Raw genomic sequence first — 20,659 nt, forward strand, 5'->3', positions numbered from 1 at the left:
ATGGCAGAGTCAGACCACAGCATCCACGTGCTCCTCGTCTCATACCCAGCCCAAGGCCACATCAACCCGGCTCGCCGGCCACCGGGGCATCCGCTGCACCCTCGCCGTGACCCGGTCCGTCCTCGGCAACTCCGGCGGACCATCTCAAGCCGGCGCCGTCCATGTCGCCGCCTTCTCGGACGGGTGCGACCGGCTGGGCTACGATGAGGTCGGCGACGTGCAGACCTTCCTGGCGCTGCTCGAGTCGGTGGGGTCGTCGACGCTGGACGAGCTTCTTCGCTCCGAGTCGGAGCAGGGCTGGCCGGTGCACGCGGTCGTGTACGACGCGTTCCTGCTCTGGGCGCCGCGCGTGGCTCGGCGGCACGGCGCCAAGTGCGCGGCCTAGCTTCTTCACGCAGGCATGCGCGGTGAACGTGGTGTACGCCCACGCGTGGTGAAACTCCCGGTGGACAAGGAGAAGGTGCCGCCGGAGCTGCCCCTGCCCGGCATGGCCACGCCGTTGTCGCCGGCCGAGTTCCCTTCATTCCTCACCGATCCCGCTAGCAGCCCTGCTTACCTGCACCTGCTGCTGAAGCAGTGCGAGGGGCTAGAGGTGGCAGACCACAGTCTCATCAACTCATTTGACGAGCTGCAGCCTAAGGAAGCAGAGTATTTGTCGTCGAGATGGGGGGCAAAGGCGGTCGGCCCGAGCATCCCGTCGGCGTACCCCGACAGCCGCATGGCCGACGACACATCCTACGGCTTCCACCTCCACACCCCAATGGCGGCGGAAAGCAAGGCCTGGCTAGACGAGAGACCAGCGCGCTCTGTGGTGTACGTCTCCTTCGGCAGCCTTGCCACCCCCGAAAGCGCGCAGGTGGCCGAGGTCGCCGAGGGGCTGTACAGCGGCGGCCAGCCCTTCCTGTGGGTCGTCAGGGCGTCCGAGGCCTGGAAGCTGCCTGAGGGGTTCGTCGACAAGGCCAAGGGGCGGGGGCTCTTGGTGACATGCAGCCCGCAGCTGGAGGTGCTTCGTCACGCACTGCGGGTGGAACTCGACGATAGAGGCCCTCAGCATCGGCGTGCCCATGGTCGCGGTGCCGCAGTGGTCAGACCAGCCAACCAACGCCAAATATGTCGAGGACGTCTGGCACGTGGGCATGCAGGTGAAAGGGGTGGTCACCAAGGAGGAGCTGGCGAGGTGCGTCAGGGAGGTGATGGACGACGCCAAGGGCTACACGACCAAGGCTGCAAGCTGGAGCCACAAGCCCACAAGGCGAAGAAGGCCATGAGTCAAGATGGCACCTCAGACCGCAACATCGCCGACTTCCTTGCCAAACTTGGACTGAGCACATAATTATTAACGCATGTCATGAATAAGCTACTCCCTCTATACCCAAATACTTATAGTTAAAAAGAACTAGCTAGTCTAGTTTTTTCCAACTACAAGTATTCAGATTCAGAGGAAGTAGTAGTTAGTATCTTTGTTTTCTTTTGTATGTCATCATGCGCATTTTCTGCCTTTCTACCTCGTTTGTTACTACTATATCATTCTCAGATTTAATGTCATATGTTTCTTATATTAAGTTAACTATATTATGAACACAGCCGTTGGGCTTCAAAGTGAAATAGCTTGCAGTATTTAGACCATCTACAGTCGGACATTATAAATATGGCCCCTAAAACGTCCACGGACGCCCGGCTAGTGATTGGACGTGTCCCTTATTTATTCGTCTATGCAGCCACACTTTTCAATTTTTTTTCTTATATGTTCGATAACTTCTATGCGATTGGTGAAAAGGAAGAGAGAAAGAAAGAATGAATAAAAAAGATGGTCTAGAATAAGGCCGCGTCCTATGTAACGGACTGACCGAACGCGCATGGACGCGCCCACGAGCCCTTCTATCCTTCGCATAATTGAGATGGATATGAGGGTTTGCGGACAGTCCGGACGTATTGGAAACCTTCTAGATTTCCCCAGTTCATTTTTCGGTTTTATAAGGTTCGTTGAACCGCATTTTATTTTTTCGTTTTCTTTTTTCTTTACTCTTTTCTGTTTCTTTTTTTTTCTGTTTAGGTATTAAAAATGTTCTGGATTTTCAAAAAATGTCCTGGATTTGCAAAAAATGTTCTAAAATTTGCAGAATTGTTTCAGAATTTGACAAATGTCTTGGAATTTGAAAAATGACCCGAATTTGTAAAAAATGTTTTGCAATTTCGAAAAATCTTCCGGAAGTTTTATAAAAATGTTTCAATTTTCAAACAGATGTTCCGGAATTTGATAAAATAATCCGGAAATTGCAAAAAATGTTCCGAATTTTCAAACAGATGTTCCGGAATTTGATAAAATAATCCGGAAATTGCAAAAAATGTTCCGAAATGTGATCAAATGTTCCAAAATTTGGAAAAATGTTCCGGAATTGTAAAAAATGTTCCGGAATTTGAAAAATGTTCTGGATTTTTCATGCATGAGATAAGTTTCAAAAATGTTTTGGATTTTCAAAATATGTTCTAGATTTTAAAAAATGATTGGGATTTTCAAAAATGGGTCTTCAATTTCGCAAAATGTTTGTGTTTTTTAGAAAAATCTTCTAGATTTTCAAAAAATGTACTAGGTTTCCAAAAATGTTCTTCAAATTCGGAAAACTGTTTCTGCTTTTTTTTTAAAAAACAATGCTCTTGATTTTCAAAAACCGTTCTTCAAATTCGAAAACTGTTTTTTTATTTTTTAAAAAATGTTCTAGATTTTCAAAAAAAATCTTCTGGAGCTTCAGAAAATGTTCACAAGTTTCTAAAATGTTTTTCAAAAAATATTATTGTTTTTTAGAAATTTGTTCTCAAAATTCAAAAAATGTGCATATGTTCAAATATTGTTCACGTTTATGAATTTGTTCAGGATGGTACAAAATTGTTCTCATTTTCAAAATTTGTTCTCAATATTTAAAAAAATTTCGTGCTTTTAAAAACTTGTACATGCTTCCAAATTTGTTCTCCTTTTCACAATTTTGTTCGTCAAATTCAAAAAATGTTTGAGCTTTAAAATTTCTTCACGGTCCCAAATTTGTTCATGTTTTTCAAATTGTTGTTAGTTTAAAATTTTGTTCTCGAGAATCAGAAAATGTTCATCTTTTAAAAAATTGTTCGCGTTTTCAAATTTGTTCCCTATTTTAGAAATGTTCATATTTTCAGAAAATAATTTAAAAAATTTAACGTTTGTACGTTTTGATAAAAAAAGAAAAAAGTGAAAAGGGAAAGAAAAATGACCCAATAAAGAAAAAGAAATAAGCAGAAAAGGAAAAAAGATGTTACAATCGTCGCGCATCTACTGGGCCGGCCCAGTCGGGGGTCGCCCTGTGCGAAGCCCCGGCTGGTTGCCGCAGTGAGCGGCGACTAGGAGCTCGCCAAGTTCATCTTACGTGTGGCCGAGGGGAGCTGGGACGTGGGCTGCAAACCTGCTTGATAGAGCCTGCCATGGGCCGGATTGATGGATCCTGATGCACTATTGTTCGGCCACCTTGTTGCCTCGGGCTTTATACGTGAGAACTAACACTAAAAAAATTTGGACAGGTATCGGGTGGTACAGGGTTAGCCCATTGGGCTCCGCCCCTGGTTAGGGGTTAGTTTTTCTTCCCAGGAGAGGGTAGTCAAGAAGACATGGTGATTTCTAAGGACCAATAAAGTGGGAGAGATTCAATATTTGTTGAACGACAAATATTTGGGTCTGTATTTTTTTTTATTCTATGACAACGCAAGGACATTACTATGAGTATGATGTATTGCGTGATCATCTGGTTTTCTTTATAATGTAAAAAGGACACCGAATGATCACACGATCAATGCCAAGGAACGTCACAGTTTTGGTATGTTTATGCAAAGTCCTACATTTGAGATGTTTAGTCATGGAGAATATTTCCTGTTTTGATGATATTCCCCGTGAACTTGCCTAAAGAGTAGCAACTTGGTTCCCTTCTTCGTAAGCGTACATATGCGTACATCAGTAGAGTTTAATAGAAACTGGCTCATGGTTTTCATAATGGGAGTGTCCACCTGAAAAACCCAATTCAGAAGCAACCATTCAAGAGGCTAGCAATACATGGGCACGTTCTCACACCTCTTGTACATCCTTATTTAGTACCGCATTGTGCAGCTGCGCGCACATGGATTCATGGATCGTAGCCAGTCTATAAAAGCTGTCAAGTTGAACATAAAAATCAATGTAGCTTCCTTTGTGCATATAGAGAGTAGCGATAGCGGCGAGATTAACGGTATACAAACATCATGCCTTTAGACCTTGTAGAGCAAACTCTGAGATTAGGAGGCCTCGGTAAAACCTTATAAGTTACAAGCATATCAAGTGGGCGACGTTGATGAAGAACACAAGCCAGCTGCTTGGATGTTCTGAAGGTCATGATACTACTCCGGCCCATCGATGAGGACCTGTGACATGGGCGATCGCATGGGGCACCAAAACCGTGAGGGGCCTAATTTCCGTTCGACCTCTCTCTGGAAATTGTCCCTACGTCGTCCGATCGTATGAACACTGTCTCGGGCGCAAAACCGTTGGACGTTACAATCAGAGCATCTCCAACAATCCGTATGTTTAATTGTTGGTATAAGTGTTCACGTCAACAACCAACACCACATCATACAAGCTCTTTAATGAAGTGTATGTTAACCGTATGTAAAATAACTAAGCGGGTTCATTAAATATTGAAGAAATAACCATGTTAGCCTCGGAGCTTGTGCGTGAACCATTGTTGCAAGTTCAAAAGATGCCATTCATTCTTTTCTTTTATTATACATCATGTCATTAAAATTATCTATATAGTAATTTTACCAACAATGATTACACGATTATTAGAGATGTCCTCAGTGGGCAGGCCAGGCCGGCCCCGATCAATTTTCAGTCGTGAACTGTAGATGTCCGATACCCCAGCACAACTGATACTTGGCGATCGACATCAGGTATGCTGGACTGCTAAAAATCCCGAGCCGGGTTCTATGTGTAGAATTGCATTGCAACAGACAACAAAAATTAGTCAATAAGTAAAGGCAACAAAGAGTCCTGGAACTACCTGCGCTGTCAGTGTCACAATCGTATTGGCCATCTGCCGGTCCCGGTCCTAATTAATTTCTGAACGGGCAGGCCATACCGGATCACTGACAACAGATTTGCTAGTGCTCTGTGCTTTAATGAAGTCAAATCATATCCATACCCAGATCAACTTGATTCACAACCAACCAAAACATGCAAAATTGACAAAAAATGACCCCTGAAACGAAATCGTGAACCCGAAAGCAAAAAAATTCACCCGTCTGACCCTTTCGTGTGGCTCTCGGCACCTAGACGCCACACTACACTGTGTGACTTCTATGTCGTCGGCGCCACACTCCCTGCCACCTGGCAGAGTGGGTCCACCCCCAGGCAGTGCGACGCCTAAGCCCCAGGCGTTGCACCCTGTAAAGTGTGGCGCCGAAGGCTTAGGCGCCACACTGCCACTTATCCTGCCGCGGCCCAGCCCCCCTCTCCCACCCCCTCCTCATTCTCCTTCCATTCGTTTTTCAAACAAGCGGCTGGCTCTTCTCCTCATCCGAATCCCCTCTTTTAAATGCTTCAGATCTGGTGATTTCTTCCGTGGATTGGTCCCCCAAACTTGTCTACGAGGTAATCTCTTCCGTTTCCATCTATCTATCCAAATAGTATTGCTTATTTTTCAGATTTGGGTTAGTTAGGTTGGGAGTCATATTTTGATTGGATTTGAAATGTAGATGAGGAGTTAGTCCTATTTTATTAATCCTAGATGAGTAGTTGTGTTCTATGACTATTCCTATGAATAGATGGCGTGGATTTTATGAGGATATGAGTAATATGCGTATTTTTTTTAAGATGAGTAGATTCATATGAGTATTTTTTTAGTAATATGTAGATGAGTGGATGAGTAGATGAGTTGATTAGTAGATGGGTAGATTCATATGAGTATTTTTTTGAAGATGAGTACATTCATAAGTTTATTTTTTTTGTGATATGTAGGATGGTGTGGCTTTTGAATGATGTCTATGACGTTGAACAACGGGCTTATTTGATGTCGGAGAAGGAAATGGTAAGTAGATCATATGTTAAAAAATCATGTATTTATTTAATAAGATGAAGCTGTAATGATATCACTCCTATCTGTTTGCAGGAGCTTATGCCCTTGAAAATTCGGTCTCACGGGGCATCGACTGTAATGCAGTACGATGAGCGATACACACCATATATCAAGATGACAGGACTCCTTCCATTCATTCAGCTTGTGAGTCGGTCAACGCCCAACCTGAACGCTGCGGCAATCACTGCACATATTGATCGGTGGAGGCCGGAGACCCATAGTTTTCACCTCCGGACCGGAGAGATGACAGTGACTCTTCAAGATGTTTCCATGATCATCGCACTTTCGATCGAGGGGAAACCTCTTTGTATGAGCACTGATTCCGAGGGATGGCGGCACCAAATGGAGGCCCTTATTGGTATGTCACCTCCAGAGCCGGAGGTAGAAGATGGAGGGAAGAAAGATAGAGTCCCGGCTGGCGCTCCTTTCACTTGAATTACCGTCAACTTTGCTCATTGTCCTGAGGACGCAAATGACGAGGTGATCCAGACTTATGCTCGCGTGTACATGTGGTATGTGATCTCTAGGACTATATTCGCTGACGACACTGGCAAGAATGCTCCATGGATGTGGCTGAAGGCATTGACTGTTTTCGACAACAAGTTCAGTTGGGGCTCGGACGGACTGGCCTACTTGTACCAGCAGGTAATAAATTGTTAATAGTAAGTTCAATTTTATACTTTTCTGCTAAACTGATCGATGTCTGTTCTTACTTGTAGTTGGACGATGCTTGTCGCAGGTCCACAAAGGATGGTGGAGTTGGTGGTTGTATGCTCCTACTTTCGATATGGAGCTGGGAACGCCTTCCTGTTGGACGCCCTAAAGCCGCAAAGTGGAATACCTGGGATGACCACGGCAACCCTGTACGGCTTCCTACCTGGGCTTACAAGTGGGACGTGGTACCGGAGGTGGCGAGCGATGTGAATCTATTGTACAAGCAATACACCAACGAGATGGATTCGCTTACCGCCGAGCAGGTAAACATCTCAGAGTTGACTCCCAGCTTTTGTTGTGAGTAAAATGAATTGTGCCTTTTATGTTGTGCTCTAGGTGGAATGGCAGCCATATGGTGCCGGACCAAGCTTTGGTGATGCACACACGTTCCAGCTCAATCCAATATGTGTGCAGGAAAAACATCTTTGGCTAATGCGTTGTCCCCTTATATGCAATTGGGCGGTTGAGTTTCATCTCCCGCATCGTGTGATGCATCAATTTGGTTTGTTTCAGCCACACCCACCGGAGTGGGTGGACACCGACACACAGCTTCATAGGTAACAAAGCATGCACAATAAAGAACTACTGATGGGTTTTGTGTTTAGTGTTGAGCGAGCTACTGATGGGTTTTGTAAAAAGTAGGTTGGATAGGAGGAGGCAGCGAAAGATCAAGGATTGGCACAAGCATCATAAGAACTATGTCATCATGCTCGAGCAAAGTGTGCAGGCAGCTACGAGTACGCAAGGAACCCAGCCGCGCGAGCATTGTCCGCTTGCGTTCAACAACTACGTAAGATGGTTTAAGGAGAGTACTCATGTCGAGATTTGTCCGTCGGCTTACGAGGAGGACATATTGGAAGAAACCACTGAGTACGATGCACTTGCCCATGCGAATACAACTACTAATTCGCGAAGGGTACCAAACTTCTTTCGCCCTGTCCTGAACTTTGTGGTAAGTGTGCTCCCCTATGTTAAGTATGAACGCTAGTACACATATGCACTTGCCTTACATGTTATTTTCTTGTGATCATAGCGCAAAGAGGTCAAGAAACAAGCTGATGAAACCGAAGCTATTCTAGACAAGACACCTAGAGGAGAAAGGGGAGAATATGCACTTCGACTTTTCATAAAGGTGTTGTGTCATTATTAAGATTTTGCCGACGAATGCAACATATGGCACCTTATATATATCATTTATCTTTCAATCTAACAAAAACAGGGCAAGAAGTTGCGGTGCCTATCCAACATTTTAGGTTGCTGTGACCCTGAATATGTTTCACCTTCGAGATCCGGTTCATCCCAAAGAAATACTCTAGACGATTCAGCTTCTTCGGTAGCTCGTATGGACGATGGTGACATTACCTCGGCAGCTCATTTAGAGGATGATGTTGACACTCCAGAGGTATGACATAGCCATCATACATTGTGCACTTTCAACCTTCATATGTATGACGATATTGTTTTCCCATCATAGGTTGCGGACGAAATGATGTTGAAGGCTTTCCAATGCTCCGCTTACATGTTGAAGCCTAGGAAGGAATTTAGGCGGTACTCACCGGATGATTATGCACACAAAGGAAAGAACCCGGTCGCGGAGGGCTCTCGTTTGTCAAGGATGAGAATCATGGACGATGATGATGACGATGAGTTGGATGAACCGGAGCCTATTGTGAGAAGAAAGAAGCTATCTTCTAAGAGGGGACGAGGCCCCAAGATGTGAACCGGAGCCATTTGCAGTTGTGGATGTTGTGAACCATTTGCACTTGTGGGTGTTGTGAACCATTTGCACTATTTGTGGGTGTTGTGAACCATTTGCACTATTTCTGTTTAATGCTATGAATTGTGAACCATTTGCACTTGTGGGTGTTTCATTTGTGGGTGTTGTGTTAATTGATGTGCATCAATGTGCTGTGGAAAACAAGTGTGCAGAAGTGCTGTGGAAAATGTTGTGAAACAAGTGTGCAGAAGTGCTGTGGAAAATGTTGTGAAACAAGTGTGCAGAAGTGTTGTGGAATACAAGATATGCTGGCAGTAGAGATGGCAGTAGGTTTTCACATGTGTGGCGCCAAGGCTTAGAAGCCACACATGTGCAACGCCCAAGACTAAGGCGCCACACATGTGCATCTGAAGTGTGGACTTTCTGTTACTCTCTGTTTCACATGTGTGGCGCCTGAGCCTTAGGTGCCACACATGCGAAACAGAGAGTAACAGAGACTCCCCCAAACTTTCCCGCCATTTCGTTCCCTCCTTCGTTCCCGCCAATATTTCCACGTCCCCAATCCCGCCAAATTTTGAGCACAACCTTTCCCGCAAAATTTTGACCCTCTTCTTTCCCGCCAAAGTTTTCCCGCCTCATTTCCCTCCTCGTTTTCCCGCCATCTTCCTGGTCATCCGAGTCTATAAAAGGAGGCATTGGAATGCCTTCCTCCATCATCCAGCCTCACTTGAGAACACTACCACCGCTTTAGTCAATATGAGTTTGCCTTGCTCGGATCAAAGCATCAGGCCTAAGAAAATGAAGAGTGCGAGTTTTCCTCGGGGGGTGGAAGCAGTTCGATGTTGGTGGTGTGATCTCTGCAAGGTGAAGGAGGTGACGGATTTTTCAGATTGGTTGGGCATTAAGTTTTTCATGTGTGCCAATTATGAATCTGATCCACCCGAATCTATTTCTGCGTACATCAGGCCTCCGGTATGCTCAAGTCATCCAGATTATTGTTTACTTGATATTACTGTTTACTTCATATATATATATATATATATATATTTGTAGTCTTCTCCTCCTCTCTGCATGTACTATAATTGGATTGACACTGAAATGCCGGACTGGGCGGTGACCGAGATTCATGAGAGAGGTCGTCGTGCATGGGCTACCTTGGACTTGGAAGAGCGCCGCTAGAAGGCTGAAGCAGAGCAGAAAGCAGCGGAGAAGAAAGAGTGAGAAGAGTACTGTGTGGAGCAGAGGTCTTTTATTGATGAGATGAAAAGGAAAAACCAAGAAGAGAAACTTCGACTGGACGAGGTTTACAAACAACGGGAACATGCCCATGAAGCTGAGAGGGAGAGAAAGAGAGAAAGGGCTCGTGCGGCCAAGACACCAGAAGAAGCCAGTGATGGAAAAAGAAAATATCCACGTTGAACTTAGTAGATTTATTTTATTGTATCCTAAATTGTTGAATCTTAAATTCAGCAAGTTGTATCAGCACGTTGTATCTTAATTTCAGCAAGTTGTATCTTAATTTCAGCAAGTTGTATCAGCATGTTGTATTTTAATTTTAGCAAGTTGTAATTTAATTCCGGCAAGATGTTGTTGGAAATATGCCCTAGAGGCAATAATAAATTAGTTATTATTATATTTCTTAGTTCATGATAATCGTTTATTATCCATGCTATAATTGTATTGATTGGAAACACAATACTTGTGTGGATACATAGACAAAACACTGTCCCTAGTAAGCCTCTAGTTGACTAGCTCATTGATCAAAGATGGTCAAGGTTTCCTGGCCATAGGCAAGTGTTGTCACTTGATAACGGGATCACATCATTAGGAGAATCATGTGATGGACTAGACCCAAACTAATAGACGTAGCATGTTGATCGTGTCATTTTGTTGCTACTGTTTTCTGCGTGTCAAGTATTTGTTCCTATGACCATGAAATCATATAACTCACGGACACCGGAGGAATGCTTTGTGTGTATCAAACGTCGCAACGTAACTGGGTGACTATAAAGATGCTCTACAGGTATCTCCGAAGGTGTTCGTTGAGTTAGTATGGATCGAGACTGGGATTTGTCACTCCGTGTGACGGAGAGGTATCTCGGGGCCCACTCGGTAATACAACATCACACACAAGCCTTGCAAGCAATGTAACTTAATGTAAGTTGCGGGATCTTGTATTACGGAACGAGTAAAGAGACTTGCCGGTAAACGAGATTGAAATAGGTATGCGGATGCTAACGATCGAATCTCGGGCAAGTAACATACCGAAGGACAAAGGGAATGACATACGGGATTATATGAATCCTTGGCATTGAGGTTCAAACGATAAGATCTTCGTAGAATATGTAGGATCCAATATGGGCATCCAGGTCCCGCTATTGGATATTGACCGAGGAGTCTCTCGGGTCATGTCTACATAGTTCTCGAACCCGCAGGGTCTGCACACTTAAGGTTCGACGTTGTTTTATGCGTATTTGAGTTATATGGTTGGTTACCGAATGTTGTTCGGAGTCCCGGATGAGATCACGGACGTCACGAGGGTTTCCGGAATGGTCCGGAAACGAAGATTGATATATAGGATGACCTCATTTGGTTACCGGAAGGTTTTCGTGCATTACCGGAAAAGTTTCGGGCTCATCGGTAGTGTACCGGGAGTGCCGGGAGGGGTGCCGGGGACCATCGGGAGGGGTGCCACGCCCCAAGGGGTCTCATGGGCTATGGGAAGAGATAAACCAGCCCCTAGTGGGCTGGAATAAGTTCCCACTAAGGCCCATAAGGTTTGAGAAGGAAAAAACACAAGGTGGAAAGAGTTTCCAAGTGGGAAGGTGGAATCCTACTCCAAGTAGGATTGGAGTAGGACTCCTCCACCTCCAATTTCGGCCAAACCTTTAGGTTTTGAGGCTGCCTCCTCCCCTCCCTCCCACCTATATATACGGAGGTTTTAGGGCTGATTTGAGACGACTTTTCCACGGCAGCCCGACCACATACCTCCACGGTTTTTCCTCTAGATCGCGTTTCTGCGGAGCTCAGGCGGAGCCCTGCTGAGACAAGGTCATCACCAACCTCCGGAGCGCCGTCACGCTGCCGGAGAACTCTTCTACCTCTCCGTCTCTCTTGCTGGATCAAGAAGGCCGAGATCATCGTCGAGCTGTACGTGTGCTGAACGCGGAGGTGCCGTCCGTTCGGTACTAGATCGTGGGACTGATCGCGGGATTGTTCGCGGGGCGGATCGAGGGACGTGAGGACGTTCGACTACATCAACCGCGTTCACTAACGCTTCTGCTGTACGATCTACAAGGGTACGTAGATCACTCATCCCCTCTCGTAGATGGACATCACCATGATAGGTCTTCGTGCGCGTAGGAAATTTTTGTTTCCCATGCGACGTTCCCCAACAGGTGTATCTTACTTTGTTTGTAATCTTAAGTTCTTGCTAGTATATGTGTTATCCACCCTCGTCATGCATATACGTTTCATACATAAAATACATAACCAACACAGGAATCTCGGATCCACCCTGGTCATACTGTGTATCCTGTGTTGGCCATGGTGGAGGAGTCGAAAACATGGTCATACTGTGTACCCAGGACCACAGTTGTAAAAATAGCGGACAACCAAGACCGGCCATGTAAAAACAGCTGTTCAACCTACTGGCAGTTGTTACTCTCTGTTTCACATGAACAGAGAGTAACAGAGAGTCCACACTTCAGATGCCAGTAGGTTTTCGCATGTGGCGCGCCTAAGCCTTAGGCGCCACACATGTGAAAACCTACTGGCATCTGAAGTGTGGACTTTCGGTTACTCTCTGTTTCACATGTGTGGCGCCTGAGTCTCAGGCGCCACACATGCGAAACATAAACACATGTTCTTCCAATCCCTAAACAACACAACATACAATATTTTTTATAAGCAATCATCCAAATACTACAATATCTACTTACTAAAAATAAACCCTATTCCTAACTTCCAAACATCCATAACACTAACCCTAACCCTAACACAATCATAATGCAAACATCCACACAACCCTAATCCTAACCCTAGCCTAACCCTAAAACAACCATAATGCAAACATCCAAACAACCCTAATCCTAACCCCATCATACCCCTAATCCTAACATACAAACAAATACAAAAATATCATATACACCCCACATTTCATTAAAAACTAGGGTTTTCTCAAATTTGCAACAAAATGACCACAAGAGATTTTTGTTTGGATGAGAATGAGGGGATAGGGGGATTACCTTAGGGGAGGGATTGGACAACAAATGCCCGGTCCAAACCTTCAGATCTAGTGATTCGGAGAGGGATTTGTCGAAGGGGCGACTTGAACACAAAACTGTGAAGGGAGGGGAATGAGGAGGGGAGTGGAGGAGGGGGATGGCCCGTGGCTGGATAAGTCGTAGTGTGGCGCCTAAGCCTTCGGCGCCATACTTTACAGGGTGCGAAGCCTAAGGCTTAGGCGTCGCACTGCCTAGGGGGTGGGCCTGCTCTGCCAGGTGGCCGGGGAGTGTGGTGCCGACGACTTAGGCGTCACACAGTGTAGTGTGGCGCCTAGGTGTCGGACGCCACACAAAAGGGTCAGACGGGTGAATTTTTTTTGCTTTCGGGTTCACTTCTTCCGCTCCAGGGGTCATTTTTGTCAATTTTGCCACCAAAACACGGACAACAGAATAGCCATTTAGGAGGTGGAACCAAACCTGAAGAAAACCTATCGAGAACATGAAGATACTCCTAGCATAAGTTGAAATAGCCCGACCCATAATTTCAATAAAAAATAATAATCCATAGCAGACTTCTCACTTTATGCATGAAAAGAGATAAATGAATGCACCGTGCTAGATATCTATCGGTGCACTAAAGACTGGGGGTCCCTAGTGCCCCATACTTGTGCACGGGCGCGAAGAGCCCCTGCCGGCAGGGCGTGGCAGGACCCAGCCAAGATGCAACCCCCAAAATTATCAAGGCCCCGGCAAGCCTACCTTGCCGGGAAGACGACCAAGGTCGCGCCCATTCGGTGGGCATGATGAACTCATCAAGTGCAAGACCCCGGCAGGCTCCCTTGCCGGGACGACGACTGAAGCCCCCGGCAAGCTCCCTTGCCGGGATGAAGACCCAAGGCCCTGACAAGCTCCTTGCCGGGATGACGGGGCTGGCCACTGGTGGGCAACCGCCCTTGCCACAGTGCCACCTCCCCCAGGTTCCAGCTATTTCCGCATTCGCTAGCGAAGTGTCCAGGTGTCGAAACACCTGGATACGTGTCTTCACCAGCACATCACAGACAAGGATAAGACGTGTATTTATTGCACCTGCTAGCGGTAGATGGATAAGCACCACCCTATGTTCACTGTAACTCCTCGTGAACCGACCATCTGTAGGCGACCCTTTTGCCTATAAAAGGGGTTAGACTTTTTGGACATCGACCCGTAAGACAATCATCAACGGTCACTGTAACGATCAACAACAAAACGCTTAATACAACCAGACAAACATGACGTAGGGTTTTACGCATAAGTGGCCCGAACCTAGGTAAAAAGGCTTACCGGATGCTGATTGTTAGCTCTGCTCTTCACGTCACATTTCCCCGCCCTACGATCACAAGGGTTTCTCGTTGATTCCCATAGGTATAGACCTCGCAGACGCCGACAATATCCTTGATCGTGACCTTTTCCATCATGAACTACGACCACCAAAATTGAAATGCATAAGCATCTTTGAGGAAAAGATGTAAAAAAGGTCAGTGCACAATCAGACCATCAGTGTCCAAGGTACCAAAGAACGACACGCTACTCGCATGTTTCTCCAGAGCCCTACTTTTGAGATAGGTGCCCAGGGAGAATATTTCGTGGTTTAGATGGTATTCTGTGTGAACTTGCCTATATAACAAAGGGAACTTCTAGGCGCCAACGTGCTGGTCGAAATTTTCGGCCGGACTGCCCCAGCTGTTCGATGCGTTAAATAGCCATTGTTAGATTTGAGTCAACCGCCTCTTTCATTCCTTCGCTCGAGAAAATCCCCGGGGGGAAACATGGCCGTCGCGCTCTCCCTAGGCCACCTGCGCTTGCCGGCTACCCTACGAACCCCGGGCTCGCCGTCTTTCGTTGCCGTCGAGTAAGACACCTCGCTGGTTGTAAAAGCATGGCCTTCGTCGTCGCATCAATTACTATCGTCGGTAGTAGCAAACGTTGACAATGGTGACAAAAAAAATGCCATCGCCCCGGTTGTAGCTCGTCGTGCATACCGTCTGAGCATCCTGCCATGCCGGTCGCAACATTTTGCGTTGCTGGTTGTAGCAAAATCGACCTCACAGGCTCCAGTAAACGACCTTTCTGGTCATAGCATGGTTGTTTAGTTGTGGCACTTTGTGTCACCGATTATAGCAAAAGTCTACGACGGTTGCATCAAAAACATCATTGCCGTCATCGCAAGTCGCATTATGCCATTTGGTTGCGGCAAAAATTTTCGTCGGTCGCTAACAAAAAGTCGAGATGGCTGCAGCAAAAAGATATCATCTACATTGTCGCGAGTCGCGACGTGACCATCTGAATGTAGCAAACTTTGTCGCCGATGCTAGCAAAAACTGATAATGGTTGCGACATTGGCTCGTTGGTTGTAGCCATTGACGACAGTTTAAGGAACCGACTTGTAGCAGGCCATGACTCTCCGCTCACAGCAGCCCCTGCGTGGTCCCGTTAGTAGGGTGATGTGGGTGGTCGACCTTGTTGCATGATACCGCGGGAGGGGGTCAGGTGGGATGCAACATGAAGAGGATGATTGTGTGCATCAAGAGGTTGAAGAAAGAGACGTGGAGACGCAGAATTGAAAAAAAGGAATGGATAAGGTTGCAGGTTCCACAGAACGCACGGTTACGTGAGAGAGATATGTTGGTTCGTGTGCATCATACGTAACGTTTCGGCCGGCGCACCGGCTCGAAACTTTTCTCTACAACAAAAGTTTACGTGCATGACTTTAGGGATAGCTACCGACTTGGTTCCCCTCCTCATAAGTTGTATGTGTACACCGTAGAGATTAGCCAAAGTTACCCCATCATGGTTCTCATATTTAATGGGCGCGTCTACCTCCTTGAAAAAACGATTAAGATATAGTCATTCAAGAGGCTAGCAATACATGGGCACATCCTCACACCTCTTTCACATTCTTAATTAACTCCACATGGTGCAGTTAGGCGCACATGAATTCATGGATCATAGCGATGCTATAAAAGTTGGCATAGGCGGCTTCCTGCAAAAGCTCAGCCTCGGCATAGAGAGTAATAAAATCAAATGTAGCTTTACGTTCGGCAATACAGAGTAGCTAGCGATAAGGGTAAGGATGTTATGGCATGCACATACACCATGTAGATCGAAAACACTCTAGGATTAGGAGGCCTTGGTAATACATTTACAAGTACTCGCACATCAGGTGGGTGACGTTGATCTAGGACATCAACTTGGATCTAAACGTATGGTTTCCCGTGACACCTAGGGTTGGCGACGCCACTTAAGATTTAACTAATGGAGTCATATCGTCGTCATTGAGGAAGCCGCCTTGCTAGTCGTCAAAGCATGGCCTTCGTCGTCGCAACAAGTTCTATCGCTGGTAGTAGCAAATGTCAGCAATGGTTGCGACAAAAAATGCCAATCTCCCCGGTTGTAGCTCGCCGTGCATGTTGTCCCAGAATTCTGCCGTGCTAGCCGCAACATTTTGCATCACCTGCTGTAGCAAAATTGACCTCGCTAGTGACTGCCCTAGCAAAAACATCGTTGGCATCGTCGCAAGTCGCACTATGCCATTTGATTGTAGCAAAAATCATCAATGGTCGTAGCAAAAATTCGAGATGGCTCGAGCAAAAAGACGTCGTCTGCTCTGTCGCGAGTCGCAGCGTGACTATTTGGATGTAGCAAATTTTATCGCCGATGATAGAAAAACTGACAGTTGTTGGAGCACCGGCTAGTTGGTTGTCGCCATTAACGACAGTTTAAGGAACCGACTTGCAGCAGGTCATGGCTCTATGCCTAGAGCAGCCCCTGCATGGTCCCATTAGTAGGGTGACTTGGGCGTCCGACCTTGTTGCATGCTACTGCAGGAGGGGTGAGGTGAGATGCAACATGAGGAGGATGAATGTGCGCATCAAGAGGTTGAAGAAAGAGACTAGAGAAATAGAATCAGAAAAAAGAAGAAGAGAAGGATAAGGTTAATGGGTGTTGCGGGACGCATGGTTAAGTGAGATACGTTGGCTCGTGTGTGTGTGAGGCATAACGTTTCGGCTAGCGCTCCGGCTCAAAACGTACATGCATGACTTTACGGACAACTACCAACTTGGTTCCTCTCCTCATAAGTTGTATGTGTACATCCGTAGAGATTAGCTAAAGTTACCCATCACGGTTCTCATAATGGACGCGCCTACCTCATTGAAAAAACGATTAAGATATAGTCATTCAAGAGGCTAGTAATACCTGGGCACATCCTCACACCTCTTTCACATTCTTAATTAGCTCCACATGGTGGAGTTGGGCACACATGAATTCATGGATCATAGCGATGCTATAAAAGTTGACAAGGTGGCTTCCCAGTGAAGGTCACCCTCCCCATAGAGAGTAGTAAAATCAAATGTAGCTTTTATGTTGGGCAATACAGAGTAGCTAGCGATAGGGGTAAGGAGGTTATGGCATGTACATACACCATGCCTTTAGGACCATGTAGATCGAAAACACTTAGGATTAGGAGGCCTCCGTAATACATTTAAAACTACACACACATCAAGTGGGTGACGTCGATCTAGGACATCAACTGGCGTCTTGGGTCCACTAGAGGCCAAGCTACTTAGACTTTGTGGAACCATGTTGAATTGATTCTTGGTAGGGCAGTAGTGCACAAGAATGTCGACGCAGGCTAGTCTCAAGCCCGTCGATGGATGAGCACGACGTGGGCCATCGACGACCAAGTGGCGTTGACGATGGACAAGCAGACTGGAAAGTGGGAAGCCATGGACCAGGAAGAACATGTGTGGTATGCTACTGGAGAGCAACAGAAGTAAGTCTCTCGCCCTTATGTGTTTCCCTATGATATTAATTGTATTTTTTGATACATATTTTGACCCTCAGCGTTTGCATTACATATTAGATAAGGAGAAGGAAAAACAAAGGCAGAAGGCGAAATGGAAAAGGATGGAAGAGAAGAGGGAAGAGAAGAGGAAGAAGCAAGATAAGAAGAGGAAGAAGCAAGATAAGGAGGAGTTGTAGGGGAAGATGAAACAGGGTCGAGATTCTCCATCTATGACACATGGCCAAAGAGTGACCAGATCCCCATTGGTAGGATCACCGGTGGCAAACACATGGAGGTCTTCCCTTGGGCTTCTAGCAGGAGTTGCAGCCTCAAAAAAGTCGTCCGCGATGTCACCATCTATATTAGCATCCCCTTCTCCGGCAACTACTTCATTTGTACCATGTAGTGAGTTGGCTTCGTTTTTCTCTTTCGAAATTACTCTTGTATATAGTTATAACTTTTAAAAAGTTCTTGTGAGTTGACTTTAATTTTATGCTTGCCAATTAAAAGTCCGCAAGACACAAAGATTAACTTTTGCTGTTTGGAGGGATGCCAACCGTAACATATTTGTCATTGTTTAACTTTATTTGCTCTGTACTGAATGCTCTAAGGGGCTTCTGATGAGGCCTGTACTAATGGCACTACACACAGTTTGCTTTGTAAATATGTGGCACTATATGGATGCCACATACGCCACAAAAGAAATAACTGGACAATGACATAGTCCCGCATAAGAAGTGATGGTCAGAAATGGCAAGTTCCACAATGTCTAGCAAACTGTCCATTTACATCCCTAACCAAAAGCACGGGGCCCGACCGGAGGAGAAACGGGGAAATCCCGTCTCGGTTTGTTTCGCTCAGGCAACACGGTCTATTTTCCGTCCTAAACTGTACTACATGTCCAATATCCTGCCAATACTGCCCATGCTTGGCGATTGACATCAGGTACGCTGTATACCATTAAACATCGCGGCCAAGCTGTTCTCTGTAGAATTGCACCACAATAAACAGCGGAAATTGTCAAATAAATGCATGCAACCAAGACGTAGTAATCCTAGCTGTGCTATCAATTGTGTTGGCTGTTTTGTCCCTAATTAATTTTTGACAGGCCAAGCCGTGCCGGTTGGGTCAGTGACAACAAATTACTACTCCATCTGTATTCAAATATATATTTCTCTGGAGTAGCCGAACTTTAGCCACTCTAGCAACATATATTTTCTGACATATAGGGAGTAGTGTTATGTGCTCATGTGAAGCAAAATCATATTCATGTCCATTTATTCCATATCGATTTGATTCACAACCAACCAAATTAAGCACAAAAGAATCGTTCCAGAGGGGCTTTTCCTAGGCGCCTGCAGCCACCATAGACGGGCCCGTCCATTCTGTTTTTTTAACCACTTCATTGTGAGCACTCGGCTCAAAGTCATGGCCTGATTTGTGTAATTATATTTTAGTTCAACATTTTACTGTCTATGTCAGTCCGGTTATTTCTTCTTCTTTATTATCACCTTTTTTTGATTGTTTAATGGGCCTTATAAAAAAACTGTGAACCTTTTTCTTTTGGCCTTTTTTCAATTCTAAATTTCACAATTTTCTGGAACCAATGGGCTTTTCTTTTAAATCGTTGAACTCTTTCGAGATTTGATGAAATATTTTGAAATTCTATGAACTTTTTTCAAAATTGGTGAATTCCTTTACAATTTTGCTGAACTTTTTTCAGATTGGATAAACTTTTTTCAAAGTTGGTGAATTTTTTTCCAAATCCGATGAACTTTTCAAATTCAATGAAATTTTTTCAAATTTGATGATTTTTTTTCAAATCTGACGAACCTTTTCAAATTCGAGAATCTTTTTTAAATCTGATGAACTTTTTTCATATTTGATGAACTTTATTTAAATCCAATAAACTTTTTCAAATTAGATGAATGTTTTTCAAAATTGCTCGATTATTTTTCAAATTCAGTATTCTTTTTTGAAAAAAATCGTGATCTTTTCTTTAAAATCAGTGAAAATTTTGAATTCACGATTTTTTTCCTTAATTGCGAGTTTTTCAATTCTTTTCATATTTAATGAACGACTACTAAAGCAAACCCACCACCGGTGATCGATGGACCGAACTGACCAAACGCTGACGTATATGGGTCGGGCCACGGGGCGATGGTGCGTGGACGCCAGCTAGGGGAACTAGCATGTGCAGCGCGAGTTAGGAGATCACTTCCAGAGGAGGAACCAATGAAAGGAATGGGCAGTTAGCAGCTTCCTCCTAATCACCAATGTGGGTTTTAGGCCAGTATCATACAGAAAAGCCAAACGTCCAGGCCAGGGAACCAAGTAGTTGAAGGAGGGCATCATTCTGTTGATCCAGATGGACCACAGCGAACACCGCACCTGGTGACGGCTTCTTCTCTCCCACCTCCGGCTCTCTCTCCCAATCCCCTTGTTCTTGCTGTTTGTAACCTAATTAGCTTCTCAAACCCTTTTATCCGTGACTAGTCCATGAGATCAGTACAGAGAGGTTAACATGGGCGAGGAGAAGCCGCACATCGTGTGCCTATCGATTCCGGCATAGTTGCACATCACTTTGACGCCCAGTGTGGTCAATATGCTCCACGCCGCGGCTTCCATGTCAACTTATCAACTCCGAGCACAACCACACACTCGTTGTCCTCACATGGGGTCGGCTCGTCACTAGGTCCCCTCGCTTTCACTCCGCAACCACCGCTAATGGCATGTCACAGTTGTCCGACAACATGATGATGACATCACGCAGGACATCCCGTCGCTTTGTAAGTTGGCCTTGGAGACTTGCATCGGCACCTTTCGCCGCCTCCACGCCGATCTAAATGGCGCGTCCTCCACGGGAGATTATTCTCCCGTGAGTGAGTTGTGTCGTATCGGACCTCACCATGGGTTTCTCCATGGATACCGCCAAAGGGCTTAACATCCCTTGTGTCCAGGTCTGCACGGCCGGCACCATAGGCTACCTGGGGTTCCGTTAAAACAGTTGCCTCATCGACCATTGCATCTCCCGACTTCAAGGTAAGCGTATCGT

General features: G+C 45.6%; 1 pseudogene; it reads left to right on the top strand.

The window, feature by feature from the left end:
* Positions 1–1,333, top strand: LOC123405770 (annotated as a pseudogene).
* Positions 1,334–20,659: the final 19,326 nt, after the last annotated feature.

Source organism: Hordeum vulgare, chromosome 6H (assembly GCF_904849725.1).
Source record: "Hordeum vulgare subsp. vulgare chromosome 6H, MorexV3_pseudomolecules_assembly, whole genome shotgun sequence".
Classification (NCBI taxonomy): domain Eukaryota; kingdom Viridiplantae; phylum Streptophyta; class Magnoliopsida; order Poales; family Poaceae; genus Hordeum; species Hordeum vulgare.